This window comes from Euprymna scolopes, chromosome 45 (genome assembly GCF_053919585.1).
Source record: "Euprymna scolopes isolate OS-2025 chromosome 45, ASM5391958v1, whole genome shotgun sequence".
In the NCBI taxonomy this organism is placed as follows: domain Eukaryota; kingdom Metazoa; phylum Mollusca; class Cephalopoda; order Sepiida; family Sepiolidae; genus Euprymna; species Euprymna scolopes.
The window spans coordinates 29,382,424-29,399,089 of NC_136526.1; the positions used below are offsets into that span (position 1 = coordinate 29,382,424).

Consider the following 16,666-nt stretch of genomic DNA (forward strand, 5'->3'; position numbering starts at 1 on the left):
GGGAAACTATTCTCCTTAAGACAACGTTTAAACAGTTTTGTAAGTATGGGCGCTAGTTCTGGTTGAAGTTTTTTGAGTACTATAATTGGAATACCGTCAGGGCCAGTTGCTTTACTGGAATCAAGGTTTTTGATTAGCTTGGCAACATCACGTACAGATATACGTATACCACATAGTGTGTTTTCTGATACAGGAGGAAATATTGGGGGTTGGCGGCCTTGATCGCAAAGGGTAGAATTAGCTGCAAAGTTCTTGACAAAGATTTTGGCTTTGTCTAATGCTGACGAGATTACCTCAGGTCCATTGATAATAGTTGGGATGGAGCACACGCTTCTGTTTAGGATTCTGTTTGCTATTTGCCAAAACTACTTTGGACTTAACAGATTGAGCATACAACTCTCTTGCATTCTTTATTACTTTCTTACAATGGTTGCTGGCTGTCCTGAAAGCGGCTTTAGTTTTCATACATCTATTACGTTGGAAACAGTGGAAAAAGTGATTTCTCTGCACAATGGCAGCAGCACATTCTGGAGAGAACCATGGCTGGCTGTTAGGTTTTTGCTGAAACTTTTTCGAGGGTGTGAAACGGTCAATACCTACAATTAACCATTCCGTCAGGTCTAATACTATAGAGGACACATCCTTTTTAAACATGGAATGCAGAGGTAGATCAGATATAAATGTACGGAAGCTATCCCAGTCAGCCTTAGTGTATCGATATACTGTACGATGGAGAGGTACGTCTGGGGACTTATTACATTTCATTTTTATCTTAATTGATACAACAGAGTGGTCGGAAGATCCAAGAGGCGACAGAACAGAAACTGAACATAGTTCAGGGCAAGTTGTGAGAAAAAGGTCTAGTAGGCTCGCATACTGGCTGTCATTGTCGGGCACACGGGTGGGTTCCTGAACAATCTGAGTGAGGTCATAGGCAATGGAGAAATCATGACAGAACCTCCCCTCATCATTGGTCTTGTTAGAGTGGGTCAACCATTCGACGTTGTGAACATTGAAGTCACCACATATGTTAGCTGAAGGATAAGCAGATAGGACTTGGTCAATTTTCTCAGATATGCTTTGAAAGATAGTAACTCCGCTGTTATGGGAGCGATAGAGAGTAAATATAAATGCCGTAGTGTGAGCTAAAGCAACCCGGAAGCACATATAGGGTAAGTTAGGATCTTCCCTGGAGATGTCCCTCCCACATGGAAAGCTATCTTTAATATAGGCACATATTCCATGCCCATGGCGATCTTGGGGGTCAGATTTAGAAGTTAAGTTAGAGTATCCTGTAATTGCAAACTCTTCTAGGGAAATAGCCTGTCCAATGCCAGTTTCACTTAAAAATAAAAGGTCTGGTTTAGTCTCCTGTAATTGGGTTTCAACCTCTGGAAGGTTAGAACGTAGACCCCTGATGTTGGAGAAGGAGACATGGTAGTAGGGGTCTACGTTGGAAGGTGGAGAACTGGGTTTAATCGTGTATTTTTTCTTGAAACTTGTCATGATGAAATTTTGGAATTTGTGGACTAGGTCGTCAGATTTACTTAGAACAGGACAGAGAGGGGAAACTAAGAGAGAAAAAGAAACGAAGAATTTTTAAAAATTTTTTTATTTGTAGCTAATGATAAGGTAAAGCCGTAACAATTACCCACTAGTATGGCATCGAGAGGCCCCACCAGAAGCTACTGCATGGTCCAGAATCCATTCACCAAATGGCAATACAGCAGCCCCAGTACTTTGCACCTGCTGATAGGACAGCCTCCTTAGTGGTTAATCCAAGGTTCGGGTCCCTGACTATCAGGCGGATAACGTCAGTTTTTATTAATAAATGTTTAGTAATTTTTAAAAAGTCGATAAAATTATAATTAATAAATGTGTAGTAATTTCATTTATTTCAATATTCATAAACAGTATCGACTTTTTTTTTTAAATAGCATCTTCTTTTTAAATGACGACGTTTTACTGTTTATGTCTCACTTTTATCGACTTTTTTTTAATAAGTTTTACTGTTTATGAATATTGAAATAAATGAAATTACTACACATTTATTAATTATAATTTTATCGACTTTTTAAAAATTACTAAACATTTATTAATAAAAAAATGGGTGCTAGTGCACTTATGATTCGCGTTATATGATATATATATATATATATATATATATATATATATATATATATAGAAAATGCTATTAAAAGAAAAAGTCGATAAAATTATCACTAATACATATGTAGTAATTTCATTTATTTCAATATTCATAAACAGTAAAACTTATAAAAAAAAGTCGATAAAAATTCATGATCGTTTAGTTACTATGGCAACTAAAACATGTCCTTTGCTCATGCGTAGGGAGAAGTCAGTGTTTTTTTTTTATGGTGTTCGGCAGGGAACTCAAATCGCGACCATTACCTAATTTTCTTATATTTATTTTAATTTCATACATGTGTTAAAACTTTCTAAAAAAAAAAAAAACGCGCTTTTATTTTTGTTGTTATTTGTTCAGAGTGCACACGAAATCTACGACTGAAAACCAAAAAGGTGGTTCCTTCGCAGCAGCACTACTAATGCTCAAATATGCACTAAAATTGAGTGAAAAACGGTTTTTCACACAGGATCAACAAATCCCTTTTGTGTAGTATCTGTTCTGGCAGATACTGCAATCAAAGACCGTGTGTGGGGGCAACCCCACATATAAAACCATTGCTCTTGAGCTATCAGTTATTGGTCACTGTAGGGGGAACCCTTCATACCAATTGTCACTATCCAGCTCCCCTCCCCTCGGGGAAGCTAGTCCCCCTTTCCCCTCCCCCTCGACTTCACTCTCCACATTAAAAAAAAGGCCGTTGATATTCGCAGCCGGCTGCGGCTATTCTAAAATGCTATTCGCAGCCGGTCGCATCAGCTGACCGGAAGTGACGTCAGACAAATCTTAAGTAAACTCTTGGCTAGAATTGTAAAAATAATTTGTTTTCTTTTGTAATAGAATTTAACAATTTCTTACATTTTGAGCTGCTTTTTTTCTCCCGTTTATTTTTGTTTTCTACAATTAATAAACCAGTTTACAAGTAAAAAATAAGTTGCTTTAATTTTTAATTACCAACACAGTGGCGAATTTAATTTTTCTCTCTCCCATTTTTTATTTTGAGCGGAGAATTTAACATGTCTTTTCATTTTAATTATTTGTTTTAGTTTTTCATTACTAACACAGCGGAGAATTTGGGGTACTCATGCAGAGAACGGCATGGGCGTGGCTTATCACTTGCTCAGTTGCGAAATATTTTTGTTTTTAGTAAATAATTTGTGTTTTTTGGCAAAGTTTATTTTTAATAAAATTAGCGTATTTACTGATATTTTTGAACCGCGATATTACCATTCTTTCATAACACCGATCACTTTAGTCCTGCCTTCTTACACAGGTTTTCGGGTCGCTGACAACGAATCTGATAATCAACCCCACAGCAAATTTACCGTTTAGATGGTATTAACCCCTGGAGACTGGCGCTACCTGTCGCCATTTTACAGGCTTCGTTGCCCGCCCGCTAGGTGTATCAGAATTTTAGGCGGAATTTTTGACACCCCCAACAAAAAACTGCGAATAAAATATATAAAACTCGTAATTTCTGTTTTTAAAGTGGGTTGTTTATTTTCCTTATGAAATATACTTCCAAAATAAACTATTACAGTCGTTTAAAACATAATAGAAGTATTATTTTTTATTTTTTTAAAAACAATGTTTACAAAATGTCTAAGCGCGTTTCTCCGATGTTACAAGCAGCCATTTTTTTACGTATACAAATACATTGATCTTTACGAGTTCACTTTTTTTAACTTTTTTAACTTTAAAAATCGATCTAAATTTTTCTATTAGTTCAATTTTTACGTAATTTTCAGGTTCAATGTGAAATTTTATGCTCTTTTCAATAAAGTGAATATAAATTTCTGGTAAGGTTTTTTTTTTTTATAATTTTGAGATCAATAGCGTCGACTCGACAACTTCCGGTTTCGCCGCCGGCCGGCTGCGAATAGCATTTTAGAATAGCCGCAGCCGGCTGCGAATAGTCACTTCGAAAAAAAAAACGGCCTTGTGCCTAATTTGCTCAGTGGGGAAGCAAATACATACAAACTAATAAACGGACCTTTAAACACGAGGAACGAAATAATGGTCGCACCGTGTTACGATTACCTACATTTATTGTTCGTTTAGAGTCAATTTTATTGTTTAAATAATTTCAGCGTTTTTCATCACATATCTCAATATATTTTATTTTCCAATGAACTCGACACACTAAATCAAACTGTATTAATTTACTAAAGAAATCCTAACAAACCGAAAAAATTCTCTTTCGCACCCAAAAGAAAAGAAATCTCGTATTTTGCTCGTGTTTGTTTTCCGTATTGAATTTCTTAAATGGAAAGGTAAGATTTTATATATATATATATATATATATATATATATATATATATATATATATATATATATATATATATATATATATATATATATATAATTTAAAAAATAATTTATTTAATAACTTTTTAAGGTTATCTTCTAGTTTCGTCACCTGATATTTACAAAGGTTTTATTCTCAAAATGAAATGAAGTTTTAAAAAAATGTTTTGTATTGTATTTTTAAAAAATAAGTAAACAAACAAAACAAAATTAGATTACCAATATTTTAATTTTGTAAACATCAAGATTATGGAGCTTGAAGATAACAACTTTTAAAAATATCTTAAGCATTTAAATAAGTTTAGTTTTTATTTCGATCTAATTAAATTTTTTTTAAAAATTCGTTATAGTCAGCTAGCGTCTTCCTTCGTTTTCTGTGTGGCCTTACCGGAACCAGTGACCAGGCAAAAAAACGGTACCGTATTTTATTTTTTATTTTTTTTTTTTTTGCTATTCGGTAGGAGTGTCAGAATTCGCCATTAAAAAAGAGTGATTAAATAGACTCCCTATCTTTCATAGCTTATAGCAATATGAATAATGTAATTTAAAGCCTATTTTTTTTCAATAAAAGGAGCAAAGGAACTTTAAAATAATAAAAGGTTTTATCAAAAAATATACAATATTTTTTTTAAATCGGTTTTCTTTTAGAAAGATTTCACAAAATTCAACGAATTTTAACTTAATCTAAAAATAATAAATATATATAAATTAAAAAAAATCACTTACCTATATAAAATACTAATCAATGGATGCTTCCATTCTTCATTTATGAGAATTTGTCCATATTTATATTTTATATTCCATGTATTTTTTAAATAAAAGAATTTTTTAAACAACTATTTGAAAGGACCGCCATTATGTAAGCATTGTCATGATGTTAGTGAAGCGCTGAATCGGTGTTTCTTCCTGTTTTGAAATATGGATGGATAGAAGGATGTAAAAACAACATGTTTGCATCAGCCATCTAGCATGAAGAAACATGTGTCACCATATATGAAAACTAATCACGTTTTACTTATAAGTTTTTGCCTTAAAAAAAAAAACATTCAAGGAATTTTTTCTTTTTTTTTCTTTTCTCAAAGAAATACATGAATTTTTGATTTAATATATTTTATTTTTTCTTTATGGAGTGGATTTGTTTAAAAAAATGAATGAAATAGAAAAAATTATCGTAATTCTACGAAATTTTCTGGACAATATAACAAGATTATAAAGTTTAACTTGAAAAAAAAAACAAAAAAAATCAACATGGTTTTTAAAAAAATGGTTTTAAACTTTGGACTTTACAGGTAAATTTGCAAATAACTGTTCTTTTTTTTTAAATTAGCTTATTTTATTTATTGATCTTTTATCTTCAATTTGTGATATATACATTTGAGGTGAGAAAATGAATTATTTTCATTTGAATAGACATTTCAAAATGGGGGGGGGGGCTGAATTAAAAAAAAAAAACGCTTGTCTAGAATATTATATTCAGTTAATTGGAAAGAGCATAAAATTTTACATTGAACCTGAAAATATCGTAAAAATTGAACCAATAGAAAATTTTGATAGATTTTTAAAGTGAAAAAATTGAAAAAAATTTAACTCGTAAAATTCAATTGATTTCATTACGTAAAAAACATGGCTGCATGTAAACACTTTTTTAAAAAATAAAAAATAATATCTCTGTTATTTTTTAAACGACTTCAATACTTTATTTTGGAAGTATATTCCATAAAGAAAATAAACAACCCACTTTAAAAAGAGGAATTACAAGTTTTTTTTATATTTTATTCGCAGTTTTGTGTTAGGGGTATCAAAAATTCCCCCCAAATTCTGACACACCTAGCTATTCGGTATTTGTATTTTGAAGCGACTTATTGAAATGAAATATAAACAAGGGACGTTATTGAAAAGTATACAATAATAATAATAAAATTATACAGATAATCCGTACGTGCATTGATGGCGGAAAATGATAGAGGAACATACTTTTGAAAATCAGTTTATTAGAATTATTTTGTTGGTTTCAGATTATTTTTCTATTTGAAAGATTAAAGCTTAAAGTTTATTTCTAAAGCAGGAAAAAAATTTTACACATGAAAAAGTTATAATAAAAAAATGTCTTCGCAGCGTCATTAAAATATTAAATCAAATAGAGTCCTAAAATATTAAATCAAATAGAGTCCTAAGATATTGATTTAAAAAAAAAACTTGTTTTTTGTACAAAGAAATAGTTTAATTAGTTCTCAAAAGTGAGAAATTCTGGCTTTGCTCAATAAAAATAAGCAGCAATTCATCTAGAATGAATTCTACGGAAGCCCAAAATGCCAGAAAGCAAAAAAGCTACCTTGAAAATGACATTGGCTGGTTGAAGGGAAGGAAGGGGTGCAAAACTGACTTTTTTTTTTGTCCCAGTACATTTGTATCGTGAATGCTATTGTAATTTTTACCATTTTTTAATTTAATCATTTTTGTCTGTTCCTGCTCTTAAGTTTTATTTATTTTTTATTTTTAAAGATTATGTAAACATTATGTTATGATGAAAATTACACGTTCATTCATGCAAGGAAAATATTAGAATCTTACATATGAAAATTACACTTAAAATGTAATGTTTGAAAAAACAAAAATTTTTTCAATTATACTTTTTTGTGTGAACATATTAAATAAACAATACTTAATTTACTGATAATATCGTTAGTTTGAGAAACTAATTATTTCGAGTATTAACGATTCCGTTAAGATGGACTTTTTGGTTTTTTTGTTTGTAATGTTCCTGAAAAAATTAATTTTTTTCTATTGTAATAATTTATGATGTTTTATTTTGATAAAAAGCAAAAATAAAATCATTTATTTTTACGACTGAAAACCTCAACTTTAGTAAAGGCGTTTTTTTGTTTAAACGAAATAATACATTTCCACTAAGATTCAAATAAAAATAATGTGTTCATTATGTTCCCTGATCATTATATGATAAATACTGAAATTTTCATTAAAATTACTTAATTTTTCTGATTTTTTGTGAATTTTTAAGTTAAGGGAGGAGAAAAATGTTTATACATTTTGAGCATCGGCATTCATTTAGCACATACATTTAACACATAAAGTAACACAATTAGTCCTTATTTGCATTTTTAATAATACAAATAAAAATTATACAATTAGTGCAAATACAAATAACACAATAGGTGGAAATAAAGATTGTATTCTTTTTATCTGCATAATTTTGTTATTTTTTATTGTATAATTTTGTTATTTTTATTGTATAATTTTCAATAGTGACTTTTTTATATTTCATTTCAATAAATCGCTTCAAAATGCAAATACTGAATAAGAAAAAAAACGAAAGTACTTTTTGCCTCTTCATCAGATAAGGTAGCACGACAGAATATTAAGGAAGATGCTGACTATAATAAAAAATTCTAACTTGTTAAAAAGGATGTGTGTTTATACTGTTAGACTACAGTTAAATTTTAAGCAAAAAGTAAGATTTCTTACGAAACTGTCATCTCAAAAATAGTGATATAGCCAAAAATTGATAGAAATTTTGTCAAGTAGATAAGTTTTATATGTAAAAGAAATATTGCAGAAAACCATATATGTTGTTTATTTTATTATCGTGATAGTCAGAATATGACTAAAAGCGGGGAAAATTGAATTATCTCCCTTGGTTTTTGAAGTTCACATGGGTTAATGTTGGATATTGATTCGTAATGTAATACTATGCATTTTAAAATAATAGATATTTTTAAAACTACAAGGTGGAATGATAAAATTGTCGCACTGGAAAAGACATCATTTCATTTTTGTTGCAGATCATATGTTAGCCAGTTGTGTACAAATCCCAAGAGCGATAAGAGTCTGAAAGTGACACAATGTTCAATGAGCAAGATTGGAGATGCACCGATGTACAACTCATACTCCCTACTGATCTAATGTATGACACTAGGACAATTGTTAGCACCCTTAAGATGCAAATCTGGACAGTTCAATGCTTGAGGGCACAGCTCAATGCATCAGACAACTCATAGTTATATATGTGGTTTCAAGTGAAGGCCACATCATGCCACCTCACATCTTCGAAGTCAGTTTGAAAGTCAACACCAAAGTGTACCTAGATGTGCTGAAGAATGTGGTGATTCAATCAAGTGGCTGCTGGCAGACTCTGAGCATAGCAGCAGAACTCAGCCCCAGCCCACAAGTTTAAAGAGACCCAGCCTTGGCTTCAGAATAAGTGCTATGACTTTGTACCCTTCTCTCACTAACCCCCCCCCCGACCTGAACCTGCTGAACTACTCTGTTTGGTCATACGTCAGGAACATCACAAACAACCTCCCACAACACCAAAATCAGCCTGATTGTCACCATCTGCCGAGTATTTGCTGAGCTCCTGTCGGTGCTTTTGGAAAATGTATGCTCCCAGTTCTAGACTTGTATCGAGGCGGTGATTGAAGGTGAAGGTGGCTACATTGAATAGATGTTAATTCTACAACATAATCAAGTTACCTGAATTGATTTCTTCAATAAAAGTTTTAAAATAAAGCTGTAGTGTTTTTTTACGGTGACAAATTTATTATTCTACCCTGTAATAATATATGTTCTGCTCGATAAAATTTCGTCACTTTTGTATATATTGCTATTTTTTAAATTACAATAATGTAATTAATACTGTTTTTGTTTAAATACATATTTAAGGAAAATAACACTGTAGACTTACTGTAAACATGCACAAAAATATGAATCTTCAATTAAAAAAAAATTATAAATTAATTTCTTCAATCTGACATTTGGATTTAAGTTACAAATATGTTTATTTTAGTATAATTTATGCTAGTCTTGAGAACACAATAATCGTAACAAAAAAGAAATAAGAAATAATTAAATTCGAAAATGGTTGCATTGTTGTTAGATAAAAACTGATTATTTTTCACTTATTTTTTGCATTTTTCCAATATTTTTTAGTTTTTTTTTTATTTGGTTGCCAAAAAATTTGTTTTCAGTGTAGCTTCGAGAATAAAGTTCACATTCAAATTGAATGCAAGATGATCACCCATTTCCTTGCTATCACCGATTAGTCTTAATCTAATGTAAGAAAAAGTATAACAATTTTTTTTATTATTCAAAACTTTTTTACAATGGAAACATTTTTTATTATTTTGTCTACTGTTTTTACCATAGGTATTTTGTTAATATTTTTGTAATTCATATATTATTAACAAAACGTTTAATTTTTAATTAAGAATCTTTATTCAATACTTTTTTGACTGAGCGAGCGTTTTTAACGACAAATTTGGTTTAATTTCTAAAATTGTAAAGCATTTTTTTAACTTTAACATTGTTGGCACACTTTTGCTCTCTTCGCCTCCAAGACAAAAACTGCCCTGTTTAAAAGTCGAATCAGTAAAACACATGATTTAACTTCTTTCAACACCTAAACCTGTGGCTAACTTATTTTGTCGAGGGAGATGATCTTGGACATTTCCTAACTTACTATTTACGCTGAGTATATTTCACTTGCTGCCAGGCTGCACTGAAAATTTATGCTAGTTGACTCAATCTCCACCTATGGGCATAAAACTACAATATATAACGGTGCAATTAATATAATTTTTTTTTGTTCTTGTTCAGTAGTTTCTGTCAAATAGTGAAGAAATTACATAATATTATTTTTTAAGCATTTGTATTTTTGAGACCATGTCTTTTTGTTATTATTTTATTTATATTTATTTAGTGTTATTATATATAAAAAACACTCATTTTCTAAATGTGTGTGCTCTATCAAAGTATTTGTATGAAATGAACCCTGAACATAGTGGTTTGTTCATGCAACAGAAACTGAAAAATAAGCAAAGCTTGGTAACGTCCCATTTGACATGTATATCCTTTATAGCCTCAACGTTTTAAAGAAAAATAGTAACAAGAAAACGAAAAATCCACCAGGAAGTGAATTGTAATTTGTGAATTGTAATAAGTGTTATTGTAAAATAATGATGTTACGAAACTGAAAAAGTTTGTCAAAATTAGGTTTTCTGTGTCCGCCCAAAAAACTTGGTTATTACATGAAAACATAAAACTAATGTTATTACCACGTTTATTGTGATATTTTGTCTGGATTTTGTTGTTATAAGGAAATGTGTTATCATTTCTTGTTATCATTCTCCACGATAAAAAGGTCAGAATTATCATTTTACATTAAACTTACATGTAAAGTGATTCCTTACTATGAAATCTTTAATATTTGTATAATATTAATAAACACAATAGAATTCACTAGGAAATGTATCCTCAAACTACAAAAATAACTCTGTATTACACACCTGTAATTTTCATTGACTCCAAAATTTCCGTAGCAATCCAAAAGATTTTGATAATCAGTCCAGACTATCCACGAATAATCCTGCGTCAATCCTGGAATTAGCCAAAATAAGTTATGATTTGAATGTTGTGAAAAATTTTAAAAGCAGACGACACTTAGCATACAAAGCATTAGGTTAGGATGAAAAATTAAAAAAGTAACTGCTATTGTAAACTAATCAGGTGAAGTCGTTGCATCATTTTGGCAATCGAGAGATTCACTTTTCTTTTGCCAAATCATTATTTGTTTGAATGAGGAATGGTTCAGTTGGAGCATAGCAGACTATTTTCCCAAGCATTTATCCTCCTTTGAGATAAGGTTAATTTATTGCCAGTCACCTAAGAAGTCCTAAAAAGGAAATGTCGATGGGTCATACACAATTAGTTTAGTAGACTTGAAAAACATTACTTTGAAAGTTCAGGCTTTTCTTACATTAAATTAACCTTGTGTCACGTTTTTTATTTAGTTTATGGGCATGATGTAGCCGATTCCAGGAATATGCATTTAAAAACTTAAAATGTTTTAAAAAATGACAGAAAATAGGGGCATTGCAAAAGCTTTCTATTTACAAAAAAAATGGTTTACAAACTAATTTCATTTGTTTAATTAAATTTTCTATTATAAGTGTAGATGAAAAGTATGACAGTGAAAAAGTAGAAAAGAAAAAATGGAATATAGCAAAAGCTCACTTATTCATTGTAGCAAAAAAAGCTCACTTGTTACTTGTAGCAAAAAGTTATCAAAATATTTTCCATTCACATTTTACATAATCTTCAGCTGATTGCCATAATAAATTATTTTTAAACAGAAAAACTGTTCAAAATTCTAATAATTTCTTATTGTTTGCATATTGTCTGATAACAGATTATATACAACTTCCATTGAAATTGAAAATCAAATTATTTTACTGAACCAAATGAACTATCAAATCATTGCTTGAACTATCTCAAAATTTGTTTGATAAAATTGTGTAATTTTGCTATATTTATGTAAAATTTATTTAAGGTTTATTGGAATTATAAAATCTCGACCAGTCACTAGTTTTTGATATGATATACAAATTAACTTTGGAAATATACCAAACAACATATAAATAATTGCAAAAATAATAACTATCACTAAAACAAATAATTAAAATAGACCAACGATTGAAATTCAATTACATCAAATAACATCTGGGAAATTAAACAACTATTGTAGATTGCTAATATTGATTTTCAGTATATTTGGATTGACTTGTATAAATACATTTTGGTGAATATTTCGATTGAAGTCACATAGAAAGTTATGAAATAAGTATTAAACCAACAAATGTATCGATTTATTTAAATGTTTGGTATATTTGAATTTGCGTGTATAAATTATTTTTTATGCATATTTCGATTGAAGTCACATAGGAAGTTTATGAAACAAACAAATGTATCCATTTATTTATGTGTCATTATGAAAATTCTAGAATATTTGCTCATAAATTTACCATGACTTTCTAAATAAGATCTTGCTAATATTTGTGAATGTCAATGAATTATAACTATAATTAATGCTAATTATAACTAATTATAATGAATAAAGCACACAACAAAATCATGTTTTAGATGGTGTATTTTCAATTATAATAAATTTAGGTTGAAATTACGATTTGATTTATTTTATTGAATGTACGTTTATAAAACACCATTTATTGTTTTGTTTTTAACTCTTCATTCCATAATGAATAAATCGAATACATATGAAAATAATGAAATTGGAATTTTATTTTATTTTTTTACAGATATTGCTGATTAAACATCTTTTTTGGATGGATTTTTAATTTCTTTGGAATAAAGACAATATTTTTATGGACACCAAACCAAAATTTATCAAGAATTTCTCTTGATTTTGCTATTAGAGTAAACTTCCTGAATACTGAGGACAATTTAAACTGAATATATATATATATATATATATATATATATATATATATATATATATATATACATGAACAGTAAAAAAGACTATATTTTGTATACTTGTTAATATTCTTGTGTCATGCAATCAAGTTTAGTCACACATATGAAGAAGCCCACATGTGAAAAGCCATATTCTTGTGAAGTATGTGGCTTTTCTGTTACTATGAAATCACGTTTAGTATCACATATGAAAATTCACACTGGAGAAAGGCCATATTCTTGTGAAGTGTGTGGTTCGGCTTTTACTCTGAAATCTAATTTAGAGCGTCATACGACTACTCATACTGGAAAAAGGCCATATTCATGTGAAACATGTGGTTCTTTTTTTACTAGGAAATCTAATTTAAAGAATCATCTAACTCTTCACACTGGTGAAAAGCAATATTCTTGTGAAGTATGTGGATCTTCCTTTGCAACAAAATCACGATTAAATTTTCATACAAAAATTCATAGTGGTGAAAAGCCATATTCTTGTAAATTGTGTGAATATTCTTGTTCTCAGAAATCAAATCTGGTGATACATATGAGAACCCACACCGGAGAAAAGCCATATCCGTGTGAAGTATGTGGCTCTTCTTTTACAAGTAAGTCAGACTTAATGGCACATGTCAGAACACACACCGGCGAAAAGCCATATTCTTGTAACTTATGTACATATACCTGTTCTCAGAAATCAAATTTGGTAATACATATGAGAACTCACACTGGGGAAAAACCATTTTCCTGTGAAGTATGTGGTTCTTCTTTTGCTATGAAATCAAACTTAAAATCTCATATGAGAACTCACACTGGGGAAAAGCCATATTCTTGTGAAGTATGTAACTTTTCTTTTACTCAAAAGTCAAATTTGATGTCTCATATGAGAACTCATACTGCAGAAAAGCCATATTCCTGCGACGTATGTAGCTCTTCTTTTAGCCAGAAATCACATTTAGAGCTACATATGAGAACTCATACCGGAGAAAAGCCATATTCTTGTGAATTATGTCAATATTCTTGTTCCCAAAAACCAAATTTAATGACACACATGAAAAATACACACCAAACACAAACCATTAAGTAGCTTTCCTATTGTTAGAACAAGCTACAATATTTCAAAATGACAACACCCTGGTTATATGAGAAATTATGCACATTATCCGAGTGATGTTGAATGAAGTAACAAAACTTTACTTGATAAACCAACAGACTTGATGAATTCTTCTCTTTGAATATTGCAATACAAAGAGACCAGAAAAAAGATTTTTTAAAAAGATGAACTAAAACGTAATGAATTGAAAAAATGAATCAAGCATTAAATTAAATAAAAGACTTCATAAAACTAATATAATTCAAGCCAAACTGAAATCTATATTTTTACTACTTGTAATCATTTAGCAAGTCCAATAATAACTCAATAATAAAAGCTACTTAGAGGATGAGGAACCTCATTGGAGTACATTGATTTATCGTATCGCTTTTACTTTAATTTGTCAGATATGTATATATATATATATATATATATATATATATTTGCGTGTATAATAATCATGTTTTTCTCATTAATATTTATTTTGTATAAAATATAAATCAGAAAAGGCAACGGAACATGTTTTGGTTGCATTACACTAAAACAAGATGTGGTTCAACAAAAGACTAAACACAAACAGGACACAAGAACAGAACAAACTTTGTTTAAAAATAACTATCAAAACTAAGATGAAATAAGAATTGACGATAGTTTCTTCCTTTCACAAAAACGGTGTAGTAGAAAGGCCAAAGTGGTACAGTTTCAGAGTTAGTGAGATGTTTGTTAATGCAAGCAAAATTGCCAAAATATTGATGAGAAATATTTAAACAAACAATAAAATGGAATGGGGAAAAACTTCTGTGCACATTCTGGATAGCAAATACTATCGATAAAATTAGCAGCCAAAATCATATTAAGGAGATGTATGGATATTAGTAAAAACTGCTTTCTGCTGAGCACATGATCCAGTATTTTTAAAAAAAGTTTTAGCAAGTTATTGTGCGTATTTTTAGTATTTTCACACGTAAATCCCTTCTTTCTTAATTATAGCATGAAATGAAATTAAAATGAAAATTGGTTTTACGAATTAATTTAAAATCATTTTTACTATTAAATTGTGATCCTCGGAATCGTACTTACATTTCGGAATCATCCCAGGTTGTTTAAATTATCATATTGTTAAATGTTAAGATTCTAAAACATTTTTCAGATGATTGCAGCATAAACTATTAAAAACGCCATGTAAAATTTTCCCTCTAAAGTTTGTAGTTGTCAGCTAGAAGTGATTTTCATTTTTATTGTATTTTGCATAATTTCCATGAGTTCGAACATAACTTAGAATTACATTTTCATTCACCCATAACAATTTAATCAAACACTGTGAGATATACATTTTTTATATTTTCTTAAAAAGTACAATCCTGGATGTGTGGAGTAATGTGCCGGTAGTGTGCACACCTCATTAGTTTCACAGAATTTTTGTTAGAATAATCATTTTTACTCTTTGACCAGAAAATAAAAGCGTTTTATGTAAAACTTGTTTTTTCTGGAAAATGAACTTGAAAACTATATACGTTATAATCTTTGAAGAGAAAATAAAAATAGTTTTATGTCCAAAATGTTTCTAGTTCTTTAAAAAATATAGAAATTCACAACTTTTTTCAGTGATGCTCTTGACGTAACTGCAATCTGTTAATCTGTTCTATTTACATGCCATGCCTTGACGTGACGTGCACAGTCACCTTCTTCCTCAAAAAACCAACTCTCTCATTCTTCAAAGTCTTGAGCCTTGAGAATCCAGCATTAGTTTTCAAATCAGCTGGCCATCGTTTTTTATTTATTATTCAGCAGTTGAGCCCTGTAAGATGCACAAACATTTATTATTCAGCAGTTGAACCCTGTAAGACGCACAGACATTTTTGATTCACTACTTACAATTTTCTCTACACCTCCCTGATTTCATAACCAACAGAGCAGGGGTGTGCTGCCCATCTTCATCGGGTACTTCGTCAAACGGGAATGATGCAGGCTTCATCCTTCTCCGTATGCACACCCTTGTTTATGGTTTGAGTTTCAATAAATATTACGTCAGCTGGGAGGCTACTGATATCGGAATTACTGTCTACTTGATTGAATTTCAAATAGATCAAACGCTCAATATATTTAGAATTGCTTTTGTCACTCAATGATGGTTGCGTCAGAAGTTTTGAATGTGACACGTGCCACCATTGCAGGGTCATCATCTCAGTCCCATATTTTTGTGGTGCCTCAAGTGACGTTTCTTTAATGACTCGACATGATTCACGCAGATGGTTGTCTTCAACACCAATTACTCAGACGTATCCACCAGCCATACCTATAATCCTATTGCTTCGTTCTACAATCCCGTTTTCACTCAATCAGCAAGCACATTGAAACTGCAAATGATCGGTCCAATTTTTTGCAACTGTTCTCAGTTAACATTTCCATCGGCGCCCAAGAAAAACATTCTCCAATGATCGCATCTCCGTTGCACAGTGGCCACTACATTGCAAATCTAGAGGTTCTGCAGTCAATAACCATTAGAAAAATTTCGCTGTTGTGGTGGGTTATGTCCATCGCTAGTCTTCACCAGTTGGTCTTCACGCTGAGTTTTACTTTTTTCCAATGAACAGATATCGGATATATTGACTGTACAGTTTTGCAGATTTTCACAACAGATTTGACAATTTCTTTGGACATTTGCGGTTCAGTTGATCTGGTGAAATATAAATCTGCTTCACAGCCACTTGGATGATGGTTATCTTCATCCATTCACCTGCCATTTTACAACTCTTGAGCAACAAACATAATGCACGCAAATTTCATTTAAAATATAGACGAAACATATCTTTTAACTTTGCAACACTACAGGAACTCATGCAGGTAACTTACAA

At 30.6% G+C, this 16,666-nt stretch overlaps 1 long non-coding RNA gene across 1 annotated transcript; it reads left to right on the forward strand.

The window, feature by feature from the left end:
• The first annotated feature begins 4,145 nt into the window (after positions 1-4,145).
• Positions 4,146-15,370, forward strand: LOC145269331 (uncharacterized). The gene is made up of 2 exons (XR_013864987.1): positions 4,146-4,419; positions 12,565-15,370. It is a non-coding gene; the product is annotated as an uncharacterized LOC145269331 (long non-coding RNA).
• Positions 15,371-16,666: the final 1,296 nt, after the last annotated feature.